Genomic DNA, 17,693 nt, shown 5'->3' with positions numbered 1-17,693 from the left:
TACTCTGTTTCTTATTATGTTCCCCAAACAAAGTTTGGGAACATATTGTTTTTACTCTGTTTCTTATTAAGGTCTTCCGTCTCCTGCGGAAGACCTTACTATTATTGTTCGCGTTCTTCTTCTTCATTATTAAGGTCTTCCGTCTCCTGCGGAAGACCTTACTATTATTGTTCGCGTTCTTCTTCTTCATTATTATTATTATTATTTTCCTTGGTAGTACACGCGTTTTTCTCAGCCATTTCTCGATCGATTTTCACGAAATTTTCAGGAAAGATGTCTTTTGGTGCCGAGACTTTGCTTGCCAAATTTCGTGCTTGACGTCACTTCCGGTCAGGAGTTATCTCTCTTTTAGTGACTTTTTGAAGGGCCTTGTTGTCCACACATCTCCTCCGTTAGTTTTGAAGCTAGAGTCTTGAAATTTCTACACAAGATAGAGTAAACATTTTAGAAGATTTGTGGGGGATTCGATTTTACCGGAGGCGATTTGCCTAAACGCTCGCCTGGACCTGAAAAAATGGATGCCAAAATTTTTCGCCCATTTCGGCGATTTTTGACCTTTGATCTCCAATATCTTTTTTCTTGCAAATATTTTGTTAAGACATGTAGAACAAAAGTTGTGCACATTTACGAGATCTTTTCGAAAATATCAAGATTTAGGGGCTAGCCCCTTCAATTAGGGATCTAGAAGGGCTCAAAGTCTAGATCAAATATCTCAAAAATCGTTAATATTTTGGTATAAGTCAAAGAACAAAAAATGTTCATCTCAACAATCCAAATCTATTCATATAAAAATTGAGGTCATATGTTACGTAATAAGGGATTTTAAGGGCCAAAACCATCAATTTTTGACCCCTTGTATCTCGAAAACGACAAATATTTTGAAAAGCAATAAAGAACAAAAGTTGTTCAGAATGATGATCTGAACAATATGCATATTTCGTTTTTACCCTATGTGGCCCCGTTAGGGAGCTACAGTTTGGCCCCTAAAAATTACTTCTAGAAATAACTCGAGAACGGTAAAGAATTTCTAAATATTTGTTGAACAAAAAATGTTTGAAATGTCATGACCTTTCTTACGATATCAAGCAAAAGGGGCTGACCCTTTAAATTAGGGGCCCAGAAGGGTCCAAAGGTTTATGAGAATATCTCAGAAACTATTAATATTTTGTAATAAGTCATTGAAGCGGAAATGTTCATCTAAACGAGCTTGTTCTTATCAAATCAAAAAGTAGGTCATATGTTACGTGATAAGGGATTTTAAGGGCCAAAATCATAAATAATTGACGCCTCATATCTTGAAAACGACAAATATTTTGAAAAGCATTATTGAACAAAAGTTGTTCAGAATGATAATCTAAACAATATGTACATTTCGTTTTTTCCCTATGTGGCCCCGTTAGGGAGCTACAGTTTGGCCCCTAAATATTTCTTGTAGAGATAACTCGAGAACGGTAAAGAATTTCTAAATACTTGTTGAGCAAAAAATGTTTAAAATGACAAGGCCTTTCTTACGATATCAAGCAAAACGGGCTGGCCCTTTAAATTAGGGGTTCAGAAGGGTCCAAATGTTTTTGAAAATATCTCAGAAACTATTAATATTTTATAATAAGTTGTAGAAGCGGAAATGTTCATCTCAACGAGCTTGATCTTATCAAATCAAAAAGTAGGTCATATGTTACGTAATTAGAGATTTTAAGGGCCAAAATCGTAAAATATTTGACGCCTCATATCTTTAAAACGACATATTTTTTGAAAAGCATTATTGAACAAAAGTTGTTCAATGTGTCATAACCTATCGATCAATATCAAAAAATGGGTCTGTGGGCCTCATGGCTCGCCTGTAGAGTCGATTTTTGTCGATATCAGTCGATTTCAAAACCTTGTAACTGGTAAATATTTTGTAAGGACATATTGAACAAAAGTTGTTCAGTTTATCGAGATCTATCGATTGATATCAAGAAATAGGCCTATGGTCCTAATGGCTCGCCTGTAGAGTCGATTTTTTGTCAATATCGGTCGATCTCAATAACTTTTTACAGGTAAATATTTTGTAAAGACATATAGAACTAAAGTTGTTGAGTCTATAGAGGGCTAACAAATGACATCAAGAAATAGGCCCGCGGGCCTTATGGCTCGCCTGGAGAGTCGAATTTCAAACGAATTTCACCGCAACTTTGCTTCAGAAGCTTATGATATGAAAAATTGATTATATCTAAAGTGTCTTAAAGTCGGAAACTAAATTGGGACTCATTTGTCTTTTTTTGTTTTTTTTAACTCCGAATGCATCAACAAATCGGACGGAAGACCTACTCGTTGCTCGCAACGAGATCGTGTCTAGTTATTATTATTATTATTATTTTCCTTGGTAGTACACGCGTTTTTCTCAGCCATTTCTCGATCGATTTTCACGAAATTGTCAGGAAAGATGTCTTTTGATGACGAGACTTTGCTTGCAAAATTTCGTGCTTGACGTCACTTCCGGTCAGGAGTTATCTCTCTTTTAGTGACTTTTTGAAGGGCCTTGTTGTCCACGCATCTCCTCCGTTAGTTTTGAAGCTAGAGTCTTGAAATTTCTACACAAGATAGAGTAAACATTTTAGAAGATTTGTGGGGAATTCGATTTTACCGGAGGCGATTTGCCTAAACGCTCGCCTGGACCTGAAAAAATGGATGCCAAAATTTTTCGCCCATTTCGGCGATTTTTGACCTTTGATCTCTAATATCTTTTTTCTTGCAAATATTTTGTTAAGACATGTTGAACAAAAGTTGTGCACATTTACGAGATCTTTTCGAAAATATCAAGATTTAGGGGCTAGCCCCTTCAATTAGGGATCTAGAAGGGCTCAAAGTCTAGATCAAATATCTCAAAAATCGTTAATATTTTGGTATAAGTCAAAGAACAAAAAATGTTCATCTCAACAATCCAAATCTATTCATATAAAAATTGAGGTCATATGTTACGTAATAAGGGATTTTAAGGGCCAAAACCATCAATTTTTGACCCCTTTTATCTCGAAAACGACAAATATTTTGAAAAGCAATAAAGAACAAAAGTTGTTCAGAATGATGATCTGAACAATATGCATATTTCGTTTTTACCCTATGTGGCCCCGTTAGGGAGCTACAGTTTGGCCCCTAAACATTACTTCTAGAAATAACTCGAGAACGGTAAAGAATTTCTAAATACTTGTTGAACAAAAAATGTTTGAAATGTCATGACCTTTCTTACGATATCAAGCAAAAGGGGCTGACCCTTTAAATTAGGGGCCCAGAAGGGTCCAAAGGTTTATGAGAATATCTCAGAAACTATTAATATTTTGTAATAAGTCATTGAAGCGGAAATGTTCATCTAAACGAGCTTGTTCTTATCAAATCAAAAAGTAGGTCATATGTTACGTAATAAGGGATTTTAAGGACCAAAATCATAAATAATTGACGCCTCATATCTTGAAAACGACAAATATTTTGAAAAGCATTATTGAACAAAAGTTGTTCAGAATGATAATCTAAACAATATGTACATTTCGTTTTTTCCCTATGTGGCCCCGTTAGGGAGCTACAGTTTGGCCCCTAAATATTTCTTGTAGAGATAACTCGAGAACGGTAAAGAATTTCTAAATACTTGTTGAGCAAAAAATGTTTAAAATGACAAGGCCTTTCTTACAATATCAAGCAAAACGGGCTGGCCCTTTAAATTAGGGGTTCAGAAGGGTCCAAATGTTTTTGAGAATATCTCAGAAACTATTAATATTTTATAATAAGTTGTAGAAGCGGAAATGTTCATCTCAACGAGCTTGATCTTATCAAATCAAAAAGTAGGTCATATGTTACGTAATTAGAGATTTTAAGGGCCAAAATCGTAAATATTTGACGCCTCATATCTTTAAAACGACATATTTTTTGAAAAGCATTATTGAACAAAAGTTGTTCAATGTGTCATAACCTATCGATCAATATTTCAAAATGGGTCTGTGGGCCTCATGGCTCGCCTGTAGAGTCGATTTTTGTCGATATCAGTCGATTTCAAAACCTTGTAACTGGTAAATATTTTGTAAGGACATATTGAACAAAAGTTGTTCAGTTTATCGAGATCTATCGATTGATATCAAGAAATAGGCCTATGGTCCTAATGTCTCGCCTGTAGAGTCGATTTTTTGTCGATATCGGTCGATCTCAATAACTTTTTACAGGTAAATATTTTGTAAAGTACATATAGAACTAAAGTTGTTGAGTCTATAGAGGGCTAACAAATGACATCAAGAAATAGGCCCGCGGGCCTTATGGCTCGCCTGGAGAGTCGAATTTCAAACGAATTTCACCGCAACTTTGCTTCAGAAGCTTATGATATGAAAAATTGATTATATCTAAAGTGTCTTAAAGTCGGAAACTAAATTGGGACTCATTTGTCTTTTCTTTTTTTTTTTAACTCCGAGTGCATCAACAAATCGGACGGAAGACCTACTCGTTGCTCGGAACGAGATCGTGTCTAGTTATTATTATGTTCCCCAAACAAAGTTTGGGAACATATTGTTTTTACTCTGTTTCTTATTATTATTATTATTATTATTATTATTATTCTTTTTCTCCGGTACTTTTTTGTCCGGTAGTGTTCTCAGAAACTACAAAAGGGATCGATATGAAACTTTCCAGGATGATAGTATAGCGTTTGTAGATGTGCATAGTGATAGTCATTTTGTTTGCACGTGCATGCACGCGCGCGCACGTGCATTGCAATTTTGGTACAAAAAATGGAAAATCAGAATATTGAAGGAAGCGATATAAAACCTAAATAGGATGATAGTATATCATTTGTACATATGAAAAATAATAGTTATTTTGTCAGCACGCGCACGCATGCGCGTGCACGCGCATTCCAAAATTTGTACACTAACTTTGGAATCAGTCTAACTTTTTTGTTGTTCATTGAAATGGCTTGAAATTCATATCATAGGTAGATATTGAGACCCTTAACTGATTTACATAGTCAAAATTACCAATTTGCACGCGCATGCACGTGCGCTTCATTTTGATTGGATAATACTAAAATGTTTGTAACTATCTTATTTATGAAGCGAATGAGATGATATTCACAGCATAAGTAGACAATATGTGTATCTATATATTGGTGTAATAAAAAAATGCCAACGTACACGCGCATGCGCGTGCAACGTTTTTTAAATGTTCAATTTTTAAAGGACGATAAGGTTTTTGTTTTTCATCAAATTCTATTGATATTAATGGTTTAGATGTGTCTTGGTACTCCTTACAAATTGCTGTGGTTAGAATTACTGCTAAGCACGTGTATGCACGTGTGCTGAATTCTGATTGGACGATTTTAAAATCGCTATAACTTTCTTATATTTGGTGGAAACGTTATGAAATTCATACTGTGGGTATATGATACAAATGCCTGTTGAACGACATCAACAAAAATTCGGAATCGTACACGCGTGCGCGTGTATGCACGTGCAACACTTTCTTTCATTTCTTGGTACTGAAATGACCATATTGAATGTACTACATGTAATTAAAGACTAAAATAAAATGATTTTTTGCTATAGATTTAAAAGGACATCACTTTTTAATTGGGGGAGGTTTGGGGAACATATGTAACGGTCCCCGTTACAATTAGAACTAGTTATTATTCTTTTTCTCCGGTACTTTTTTGTCCGGTAGTGTTCTCAGAAACTACAAAAGGGATCGATATGAAACTTTCCAGGATGATAGTATAGCGTTTGTAGATGTGCATAGTGATAGTCATTTTGTCTTCACGTGCATGCACGCGCGCGCACGTGCATTGCAATTTTGGTACAAAAAATGGAAAATCAGAATATTGAAGGAATCGATATAAAACCTAAATAGGATGATAGTATATCATTTGTACATATGAAAAATAATAGTTATTTTGTCAGCACGCGCACGCATGCGCGTGCACGCGCATTACAAAATTTGTACACTAACTTTGGAATCAGTCTAACTTTTTTGTTGTTCATTGAAATGGCTTGAAATTTATATCGTAGGTAGATATTGAGACCCTTAACTGATTTGCATGGTCAAAATTACCAATTTGCACGCGCATGCACGTGCGCTTCATTTTGATTGGATAATACTCAAACGTTTGTAACTATCTTACTTATGAAGCGAATGAGATGATATTCACAGCATAGGTAGACAATATGTGTATCGACATATTGGTGTAACAAAAAAATGCCAACGCACACGCGCATGCGCGTGCAACGTTTTTTAAATGTTCAATTTTTAAAGGACGACAACGTTTTTGTTTTTCTTCAAATTCTATTGATATTAGGGGTTTTGATGTGTCTTGGTACTCCTTACAAATTGCTGTGGTTAGAATTACTGTTCATCACGTGCATGCACGTGTGCTGATTTCTGATTGGACGATTTTAAAATCGCTATAACTTCCTTATATTTGTTGGAAACGTTATGAAATTCATACTGTGGGTATATGATACAAATGCCTGTTGAACGACATCAACAAAAATTCGGAATCATACACGCGTGCGCGTGTATGCACGTGCAACGCTTTCTTTCATTTGTTGGTACTGAAATGACCATATTGAACGTACTACATGTAATTAAAGGCTAAAATAAAATGGGTTTTTCCTATATATTCACAAGGACATCACTTTTTAATTGGGGGAGGTTTGGGGAACATCTGTAACGGTCCCCGTTACAATTAGAACTAGTCTGTTAATAAGATTACCCCGTGGACAACCCCTTTGACTTTTCGCTCATGTGCATAGTATGTCCCGATACCAGCATATCATGCTTTCATTGTTAGAACACAAATCGGTAAGCTTCCCTATGTATATTTGTTTTGGTAAGTTTTTAAGCTGTTCATCTAGGTATTCAATATCTGTTTGATTCAAAATCCTATCGTTGATAGGAATGGATTGTGAATCGAACACAGCTTGATTGAGAGACATGTTGTAGTTCATATCGTAAGAAGTACTCACGGAAACTCATGGGTTGGGGAGTAAATAAGTTGACAAACTCGTCTGTTTCCTCAGAATTGTCACAATTTAGCATGTCTGTTAGTAGAACACTTGTATTTCCACTTTCTGTAGCATTTGCACCGTTGTCTGTGCTAGGATAATGCAAAGAACCATTAGATTTACTTCCTTCGGTAATACGACTCCGCTACTGGTAGCCGCCATTTTCTATCTCAGTCATTGGCTCAATGAATATTTTTTTTTTTTATAAATATAGAACTATCATAAATTAATGATATAAATTATTTCAATAAGTTACAAGTTATAGAAATTAATGGGCAAATTATTGTTTTATTTTTGATTGTGTAATTTATAATACATGTATATAGAGGGGTATTTTACAATTATATTAAAATTGCGTTGTTCATGGGTCCTTTTAAAAACAATTGAATTACGAGAAAATAGCAGTTGTGGACAGGTCAATATGGTCAAAACTCTAGCATACAGGGCTTCTTCAAGATCTAAAGAATGCCTGTAGGTACTGATTGTTATTGTTATCAAAACACCTCTCTGGGGTAGCTATAGACCACAGTTTCTGCAGATGTCACTCCACCTGAGATCTATGTTAAATGTTTGATTGACAGACGACTAACAATTTGGGGGTGTTACCTTAGAGTTGGGTCTTTAAAGAAATTTATGTACTTGAATGCCTTTTAGGGGCAAATGTTAAAAATTTGGAAATCCCTGATATATTGATGCATCCATTTGTATAAAAATCTCAGTGACTCATTTCTGTTCATTGCAAATTATCTACGAGAAGTTAATGCACAAAAAATAGAAGATCTCTTCAAAAACACCGGGTTGAATTGTGGTTTTTCATTTTTGCAAAGTTATATACAGTATAAATAAGTATAATTTGTCCAAACCGGCCTCTGAGTACTCCGGCGCTCTGTCAATTCCGGCCACAAAATATAGTCCCTAACATTTCTTTAACAAATCCTTTATTAATAATTCCCTGTACTCCGGATACTGCGTATTCTGTATATCGGCCAGCTTACACAGTCCCAACTGCTATCAATTAACTTTAATTATCCTGTGTAAACCGGCCCCTCGATGATACACCACCCTAATTGTTGCGGTCAATTGTATTCGGTGTACACAAGGTCCCAACTGCTCGTAATTAGCTCTAATTACCGCATTTAAACCAGCCACCCCACAATGTCCAACCTGTCGGTATTCGGTCGATCACACGCGGTGTACACAAAGGGTGTCTCAAGGGAAGCCACAGGTAAGTAAAAGAGTGCAACTGGCGAGGAGTCGCGATCAGTTTAAAATAAAACCTGATTTTTAGGGGGTGCACTTTTCAATTATGACAGCACCACGTACGAGGTAATGGCGCTCCCCCTAACGACAGAGACGAGAACTGACATTAAAAGATAAAGTTCAATTAATCGATGAATTCGATACATTCTTGGAATGAAACAAAATCGGCAACAATCCCGTTATGTTTTCCAAAAGCAGGGTTTCCCCTGAATTCCCCTCGTGGAATTCTCGGAGCTCTACGGCGAGTCAGACAGTGATGATATGCAGTTAGCTAGCACAACTCGCCATGTCCGGTCGATCACTCGGCATTGCATTAGTTTCCGTTTCACAAATTGAGACAGTTGAAAGCGATACATTTACAATGAAAGCTGGGAAAGACAAATTTTAAACGAACACAACACAAACTTGACGAACGTACATAATGTAGCACTTGATAACAGCGATGATGTAGACGAAATCGACAATTTACCAACAGAAAATTGCGCGAATAATTCCCAGATTTTAAACTGTTTAATAAAAATTGAAACTTTTTCAAATGAGCACGACAATAAAACACTGACATTTATATTTTTACACTTTGAATTCTTTTGTGATATATTAAAACGTTAGCAATCATTACACACGTATGCATAGATAGTGAATACAAGGGAAGCAACTCTCATTATTGTCAACATTCTGCACTCCGGACTCTGTGCAAACCGGCCAATTTCTTTGGAACCACACATAGCCGGTTTAGACAGATTATACTGTACAATCATTCTCATGACGGTTATGATATTCAAATAGATATTTTACAATTTACTACAGATATTAAATGTTTCAGAAGATATCGCTTGTTGGCGCAAATTGCGCCCTGTACCCATCGTATTTATGTAAAACTTATACGGTACCAATTTTGATGCACCAGATGCGCATTTCGACAAATAATGTCTCTTCAGTGATGCTTAACCGAAATGTTTGAAATCCAAAATAACAATGAAGTTTTAGAGCTATTATAGGGAGAAACAATGTGCCAAAAAAGTGGAGTCAAATTCGTCGAAGGACAAGAGCTATGCGTGAGGGAGATAATCCTCAATTTTGAAATGAATTTCAAAATTTTATAACAGCAATTAAATATACATCCGTATTTTCAAGCTAGTAACGAAGTACTTAGATACTGGGCTGTAGAGACCCTCGGGGACTAACAATCCACCAGCAGAGGCCTCGACCCAGGGGTCATAATGTAAAACTTATACGGTACCAATTTCGCTGCTTGTAACTATACTAAGTGGATTGAAATTCACATTAAAAAAAAACTTACAATAGCCGTGTTTCGAGTTCCTCCGGAGCACTCGGGATTTTTCGTATTTAGCCACGCCGGTCACGTGATATGAGCAAAATGTTCCACAGGGGTACTTCCGGTTAATTTTGTTTACACTGGTAACAAAATTGTTTTTGACAAAATATAGATTTTGCGGCACAAACTGTCGCAAATCAGATAAAGGATAGCAAGGGATATATATTTACTTGGGAAGATGTCAAAGTTTGCCTTTTCCCAAACCCGGGAAAAGCGTTCACGCAGAGGAAACGGTGGCGTCATTTGTGTAGAAAACCACGAGCAGCCGAAATTGAGTGCGAATATTACATTCCGTGAAAGCTGAACCAACAAAGAAACATCATTGTTCTAGCCAGTTTCCTTATATTAACTTTTAGGAAAACCAAGAGGTTTGTATTGACTCTTAAAAATATAATATAGACTGTGCAAAATCTTGTAAATCTTAAGAATAGGTATACTTGTACCCTCATCCACATCTGAGCAGTGTATGTATTTTACAACGGTGTTCATGTGACATTAAATAGAGAATTTCAATTATGAACTTATGGTTCAGGCTCATAAAAATTACGAAGCAATTTCACAAGGGATGAGAGGGGGGGGGGGTATATATATCTGCCAATTAAATAAAATATGAGAACACCAGATAATATATCCCTACGGATCTATACTAGGATTTGCATGGTCATTTATTCAAGCTCCATACCGATGGTTCATTCACTGCAAAATTTTGAATTATATCAAAGAACATTGATCTTTTCTCCAACTTTTAATACCAATCAAGCACAGGCAATATGCATCGCTTGGGGTACTCTTTAATAGTAAATTCGAACACAAGTGATGCATATTGCCTGTGCAATCAAGGTACTTTGCATGTACATGTACATCAGATATGTACATTTCCACTCAAACCACTTATATACAAGAATGGAACCAGCTGAACATGAGCCAGGTTATATATTATGTATTTGCTCTCCTACCCCTTTGAATCAGTACTGTGTAAGGAAATATACTATTGAGTATATATATATTTTAAAAAGAATAACAAAGAACAACAATTTTCATTCATATTTCATTCAACATATATATACACAGGTTGATAACAATGGCTGATCTGCATATAATGACTGCTAGTTATTGGCTGGTATGCAGTGAAAGGGAGCTAAAAAGGAGTAAAAAGTTCATATCAGCCAGGTGAGAATTAATTTCTTTTTTGTGTGTTATACATATGTAATTCTTTTCTTTTGCTGCTTCAAATCTTGTGTATTTGAAAATTTTCAGTCTAATATTTTGGCAATGTTATAGGTAGTGTGGCTTAAATAAACCAGTGTTAAGGAATATCCAGTAATGGCATGACATCATGAGAGTTTGGCATACCGACATTCAGATGATTAATGATGAAACTGAAGACCTCAAGTGAAAGGCATGGAAAATGATCCTGTTCCCATATACCTGAAAAAGAGGAGGGATGCCACAATATTGATAATAGACTTTTGTCAATTTGAGAAGCAAAGATGTAAAAAAAAAAAAAAAAAAAAAAAAAAAAAAAAAAAAAATAATAATAATAATGCTGAAATTATAATTCATGTATTTGTTAAAAATACTGTTCACTGTACATACATGTATATTTTTTTTAAACTTATTTGGAAATACATAAAGTAATTCATATTAAAACTGTGAATGTATGAGTTTTCATGATTTTATTTATATTTAAGTCAATTCACCTTTTTTAAACTTTTGATGCATATGACGGATTTCCTCTGCATTGCTATATCTATCAGGCCCAGGACAATCTCTATATTTAGCTATATAGTTTTATAAAGCTATTTCAAACAGCTTCTTTAAGCTAGTTTCGATTAAATTTCTCAAGTGCAATGACACATAACAATATACATGTACTTTGAACTAACCACAACACTATTCTAGGTATAGATCATATGTCATTTTAAGAATTTTCATGAAAAGAGAATTTCTTTTGTATTGATAACTGTCCACTACCTTGTGTGTGTCGAAGCTTTGATAAGTATATGATGACTTTACAATGTGGAATCTGTAACAACTTAATAATCCTAAACATTTGACAATTTTGAATCAAAATTCTTCCTAAGGTACAGAGTTTAAGAAGCTTTTTTTGTTTACAGTGTGTTGTTTCAAGTACAAGGATGAAATATTTTCACTTAGAAATTCAATTTTTATGCTTTAAAAATATATTTGATAGAAGATTTGAAATAGTTATATCAAGCAATTTCAATTAGCTTTAAAAAGCTATATAGCTTGATTAGCATATTTATAAAGCTAATTATACTAGAGATTGTGCTGGACCAGTCTATGAGCACATAATTGAAATTATGTTGCTGAAAGGAATAATATTACCTTAATCATGATCAGATATATATTTTGTTCAGTGATATAAATATGAGCAGTAATCACAAATACCTACTGGATTGTGAAAAGTCAATAAAATGACTACAACAATAAATAGTCATGCTAAAAATTCTTCCAGTTACATGAGTATATCAGTGGAAGTCAAACTCCAAAGACTTAATTTGTAACACAAGTATTAGTTTAAATAATTATTTTCAAATTATACAGCATATTGACTATACCCAAGTAGATAATTTTATCCTCACCCACATATGGCTTTATCATTGCACTTAGAAACCCAGTCTAATTCAATCTAAACTAGCTTTAAATAATAAAGCCATTTCAAATACCTATAATATTATAGCTAATCTATTACTTTTCACTGTGTATTGTCATTATCTAAATTTTATATCAATAATTATCAGGTCCAGTCCAAAGACTCTTTCTACCTATGTAGCTACTTATAGCTACCTAGGTATTTAAACCTACTCCAGGTAGCTATTTTTACCTACGTTTTCCTTTACTTGCATTTCGTGGCCAAACGCAGGAACGGCGCAACATGGCGTGTACCAAATTTCTTGATTCACTAATACTGACAATGAATACCACAAAAACATTGGACAAAAAATGATTACTTTCAAATTTGCATCAATAACTGCACCCACTTCCATTCTCTAGGAACTTAGGATCAAAGATACATGATAAGAAGTCTAGAATGTTTTACAAATCTTTATTAATTTTAAAGTTAACATTCATGCACTCTTACATTAAAAGTTTTTGAGTTGATTTTTCATGCAATTTCCTCTACATTTTCCACCCTCGTAAAGTATTTAAATTTACACTCCGAATTTTGTCATGCACATGCACAACATGATACATAAAACGACTGACCTGTTTAAAAGATGTGCCTTAATTATTATTTATATCTTTAAAAACATGTAAAAGTAGCTACTTTAAGTAGCTTTAAATACCTAGGTAGCTATTAATAGCTACGTAGGTAGAAATAGTCTTTGGAATGGACCTGGTTATATATGTTACATGTTTATGCCCATTTTGGCCCTGATTTGGTAACGTAAATTCTATTTCACATAGGCCCTAGACTGTACTGGACCCGAGTGGACCTAATGCCTGCTTTATGAAGCAGTGCACATTGTGTTTTGTATATATATAAAATGTCGTCATAATTTTCATTTTACCTGTTTGACAGGTTTCAGTGAGTCTAATACGTTCTTTTCCTTTACCCCACCGGTTACTAGACAGCTGGGCCTTGTGTGAGTTACACGACATGCATCGTCTTCTTCTGTTCTTGACGAAGTCTTTCGTTGTATTTCGTAGATCAATAGTAGCTTATCAAACGCTCATAAACAAATATGTACCGCATACACCCCAAACTATTAAATGTGTATTTCAATTTCATGATGATCGACAAAATTAACCCTAGGCCTAATACACGAAGTGTCGACTGTTGGTAAACAGAGCGATAAACCGGAAGTAACCCTGTGGAACATTTTTGACGCGGCGTGACTAAACACAGAATAAACACTGTGTTCCGGAGTAACTCGAAACACGGCTATTTCATTCCAGTATAGTCTGCGCATACTAATGCGGGCTTAGGGTCGACAAATAAAACCTTACAATTTAATTCCAGTATAGTCTGCGCATACTTAGTCGTCGATTTGTTTCGTTGTGATCAGACGTTTTGTGTTGCTTCTCCGTGCGCAGAGGGTACTTACTTCGGTATCAGGAGAACTCGTACCCAGGAGAACTCGTACCCAAAAATTTGGGTGCAAGTTCTCCTGGAGAAGTCGTACCCGGGTACGACTTCTCCAGGAGAACTCGTACTCGGGTACGAGTTTTCCAAGAGAAGTCGTACCCATCAATATCTGGGTACGAGTTCTCCTGGAGAAAAACTTTGTCATTTTTAAACAAATAGAAATGTGGGTACGAGTTCTCCTAGAGAAAAATTTGTCAATTGTATTTTAAAAATTCACAGTTAAAAATGTAGTGGTATTCATCTCCAATTTCATTTGCATTACAGAGATCACATAACCTATCAGATCTATCAATGATTAAAAATCTGCCACATTCAACTGGTAATCTGTGACTGACACATCTAAAATTAAACAACATGTAATCTATACATACTGGTGCTGGTACACAAGACAGAAGTGGACAAGAGTACCGCAAACGGTACATAATACGCCTGTGAAATGCTTACATAGGGTGTTTTTCTTGTGTTATAATTTGTATAATTTTGCTTCAGGTAGTATCAGCCATCATGAGGCTGTGACAAACTTTCATATGAACAAAGGGTCTTGGCTTAAAATTCGAGATTTCCTCAAAATGGACCAAGTTCAACAACCTGTAATTTTTTCAAAACTGGAAGAAAATCAAAATCCTTCCCCAGATGCTCATCTTCAATACCCATACAAACACTCCACAAAATAAGAAGGTCCTCACTTGAAAACTGTGGGAGGAGTAGGGCGGACAAATTATGTACCCTCCATAGAATATTAATTTCCAAATAGACTAAGTTCAACAACCTGTAATTTTCTCAAAAATTGTAGAAAATCAAAATCTATCCCACATGCACATCTTCAATACCCATACAAACACTCCACAAAATAAGAAGGCTCTCACTTAACTGGGGGAGGAGTAGGGCGGACAAATTATGTACCCTCCATATAATAATTATTTCCAAATAAAGGGGCAAAACTCCTGGGAAAATGGTCGAAATGGATAAAAATTGCAGTATGATCTAGAGTGACCCACAAAGAAGCTACACGGCAAGTTTCAGCATGATATGTGAAAGGGGAATGAAATTATAAAGAGAAAACGCCGAACGGACGGACGGATGGACGGACGGACGGACGTACAGACATCGCTGTACCATAATACGTCCCGTATAAAGACAGGTGTATAAAAAATACTTGTCTAATCCAAAATCAGTTTTAAAATTTTTATAGTTGATACACATAGAAGAATAAAAAATATCAGATTTCCATTCTGCTATAAATGCATCTTTACACATAGTTTTCACTTCTTCTTTTTTTTTGATAAACAGACATTCTTTGGGGGGTAAATTGGTCAATCCAATAGCTTACAAGACCATTTTTATCTGAAATATCCCTGATGTGTAACAACCAGTCTGAGTGGAAAACATCCTCTTTGTGAAGATTGAAAATAATATCATACAACATTCTATTTAACTTTTTTTGGTTTTTTTTTTCCCAGATACAATTTTTTGCCAGAAGCCAATCACTCTGACATTTATAAACACTTGTAAAGGTGCTCTGCCAAGCTCACCATATACAATGATATTATAAATAGACTTTTCAACTTTCATTATATATTTTCATATCCCCATACTTCCGAGCCATAAAGCAAAATTGGAACAACCATTGCATCAAACAAATGCAAAAGAATATCGACAGGTAGACACAATTTTCTCGTCTTGCGTAAAAGACTGAACATAGCTTTCCTTGCCTGTTGAACAAGTCTCACCTTATTCTTGTGAAAATTACCTTTCCTTGAAAATAAAATGCCAAGATATTGAAACTCATCTCACAGGCAATTGCATCGCTTGGGGTCGAATTTACTATACTCTTTAATAGTAAATTCGACCCCAAGCGATGCAATTGCCAGTGACTCATCTACAGTTGTCAAGTTCTCATTATTGTATGTAAAATGAATATTTCAGAACGTCTACGTTTTGAGAAAATCACAACATTTGTTTTTAATGTATTTACATTGAGCTTCCAAGTTTCACAGTACAAGTACATGGCATTCAGGGCTGCTTGTAATTCGGATGCAGATTCAGCAAAGATCACAGTGTTATCAGCATATAACAAAAGATATGATTTAAAGAACACTTCAATATCATCATTATCAAATAACAAATGTGAGATTCTACAAACATCAGTAAGACCATTATATGCCTTTGACATGAAATCAGTGAGTCATTCAAAAATAGTGAAAAAAGTAGAGGGGACAAATATCTCCTTGCCTTACTCCAATATTGGACATTTAAAAACTCTGAGCATTTCATGCCGCTTCTCACACAAGATTTGGCATTTTTATATAGGTTTTGTAATATGGTGAGCATTTTACCATCTACATTACAACGTTACAGCTTTTGCCATAATAAGACTCTATATACTGAATCAAATACTTTTTTGTAGTCAATAAATGCACAATATAGTTTTTGTCCTCTGGCTACATACAAGTCAACTGGATATTTTAGATTAAAGATATGGTCAACAGTCCCATAACCTTTTCTGAATCCTGCCTGCTCCTTACATAGAATACCAGAGTTTTCCAGGTAGCAAGACAGTCTATTGTTTGAAATACAGGTAAATGATTTCCCAAAGCAGCTTAGGATTGTTTGTCACCCTTATTCTTATAGATAGGACAAATAATACCACTTGCCCATGAATCTGGTATGACACCACTTTCAAAGACAATGTTAAAATATCTAACTAACACTGGCATTAATCTAGAAACAGAATGCTTTAAAATTCATTTAGAATCATATCACTACTGCATGCTTTGTTGTTTTTCAGTGAATTCACTGCATCAACAATTTCCTTCTCAATAATATGCTGTTTAATCATAAAATTATATTCATGTGCATTTGCTGGGAAGTCAAAATCGACATCAGCCTGAGCATTATTTAGTTCTTTGAAATGTTCAGGCAACTGAGTTAACAGTATCCTTACCCCTTTCACTGCCCTTATTCAACGTACACAATAAGCTTTAGGGTCTGTTGAAAGTAGTTCACGTATCTTACTAATAAAAGACTTCTGATATTCGTTAAACTGTCTTTGTAATGTTTTCTTATACTGTTTACTTTTAGTAACCATATCATTATAGTTGTCACCAGAGCGTACACGCTGAAAATATTTTTTAGCTTTTCAATATTCTTTCCGCTTTACGTAGCAGTTACTATCAAAATAGCTTTTACATTTTACTTTGGGTTTTTTGTTACAGGTTCTGTAATTTATATCAACGGTTTCAAAAATAATGCCAGATTTTTCGGCTGCAGCGATCATAATGTCATTACATTCATCAATCAAACTATTTACGAAAACATTGTTAGTATCATGTGGATCAATATCCCCCAGTTTGCAGGTCAGTTCATCCGCTGCATTCATATCAATACCATCTATAAACGACTGTGCATTTGTCTTAGCCACCGTGGTTTAACAACAGTATCTATCTCACAATTCTCTTCATCACTTTGTATTGAACCAGGTGTGTCCTTTGTACAGAATGACAAGCTAATGGGCTAAGAACATCACCCAGTATTGGGTCGAAATCAAGAACATTAAAATCTGGATTCTGAAATGATTTGGTGAGATAATAGCATAATCTAGCACAGACTTGTTACAAGTAGTTTTGCCTATACCTTGATCAGCACCAACACGACCATTTACAAAGAATAATTCACAATTACCACAAAGTTGTAACAAACCTTTCCCATATCTGTCAATACGATGCAAATCCTGTGAACTTTTATCTAATGGTATATTACAGGACACTAAAATATGTGAATTAGTGGCAGATATATCGTCAAGAGGGACATTACATGAATCAAGAACGTCCTTATTCACATCCACATATTCCTTACATGTACTTGTATGGGCATTAAACTCACCCAGTAAACAAACATGAGCATTGTTTATGTCAACATTTTCAATTAACAAGTTTTCAATATAATCAGACATCTCAACATTACTATA

The 17,693-nt window shown here is 35.0% G+C and overlaps 2 long non-coding RNA genes across 2 annotated transcripts; one reads left to right on the top strand and one right to left on the bottom strand.

The window, feature by feature from the left end:
• Nucleotides 1–122: 122 nt before the first annotated feature.
• LOC130051810 (uncharacterized) lies at nucleotides 123–13,710 on the bottom strand. The gene is made up of 3 exons (XR_008800067.1): nucleotides 13,149–13,710; nucleotides 9,577–11,040; nucleotides 123–7,108 (listed from the first exon to the last, which is right to left on the bottom strand). It is a non-coding gene; the product is annotated as an uncharacterized LOC130051810 (long non-coding RNA).
• Nucleotides 9,845–11,273, top strand: LOC130051809 (uncharacterized). The gene is made up of 2 exons (XR_008800066.1): nucleotides 9,845–9,980; nucleotides 10,684–11,273. It is a non-coding gene; the product is annotated as an uncharacterized LOC130051809 (long non-coding RNA).
• Nucleotides 13,711–17,693: the final 3,983 nt, after the last annotated feature.

This window comes from Ostrea edulis, chromosome 2 (genome assembly GCF_947568905.1).
Source record: "Ostrea edulis chromosome 2, xbOstEdul1.1, whole genome shotgun sequence".
Classification (NCBI taxonomy): Eukaryota; Metazoa; Mollusca; class Bivalvia; order Ostreida; family Ostreidae; genus Ostrea; species Ostrea edulis.
Note: the sequence above shows the minus strand (reverse complement) of the source record. Positions and strands in the feature narration are given on the sequence as shown.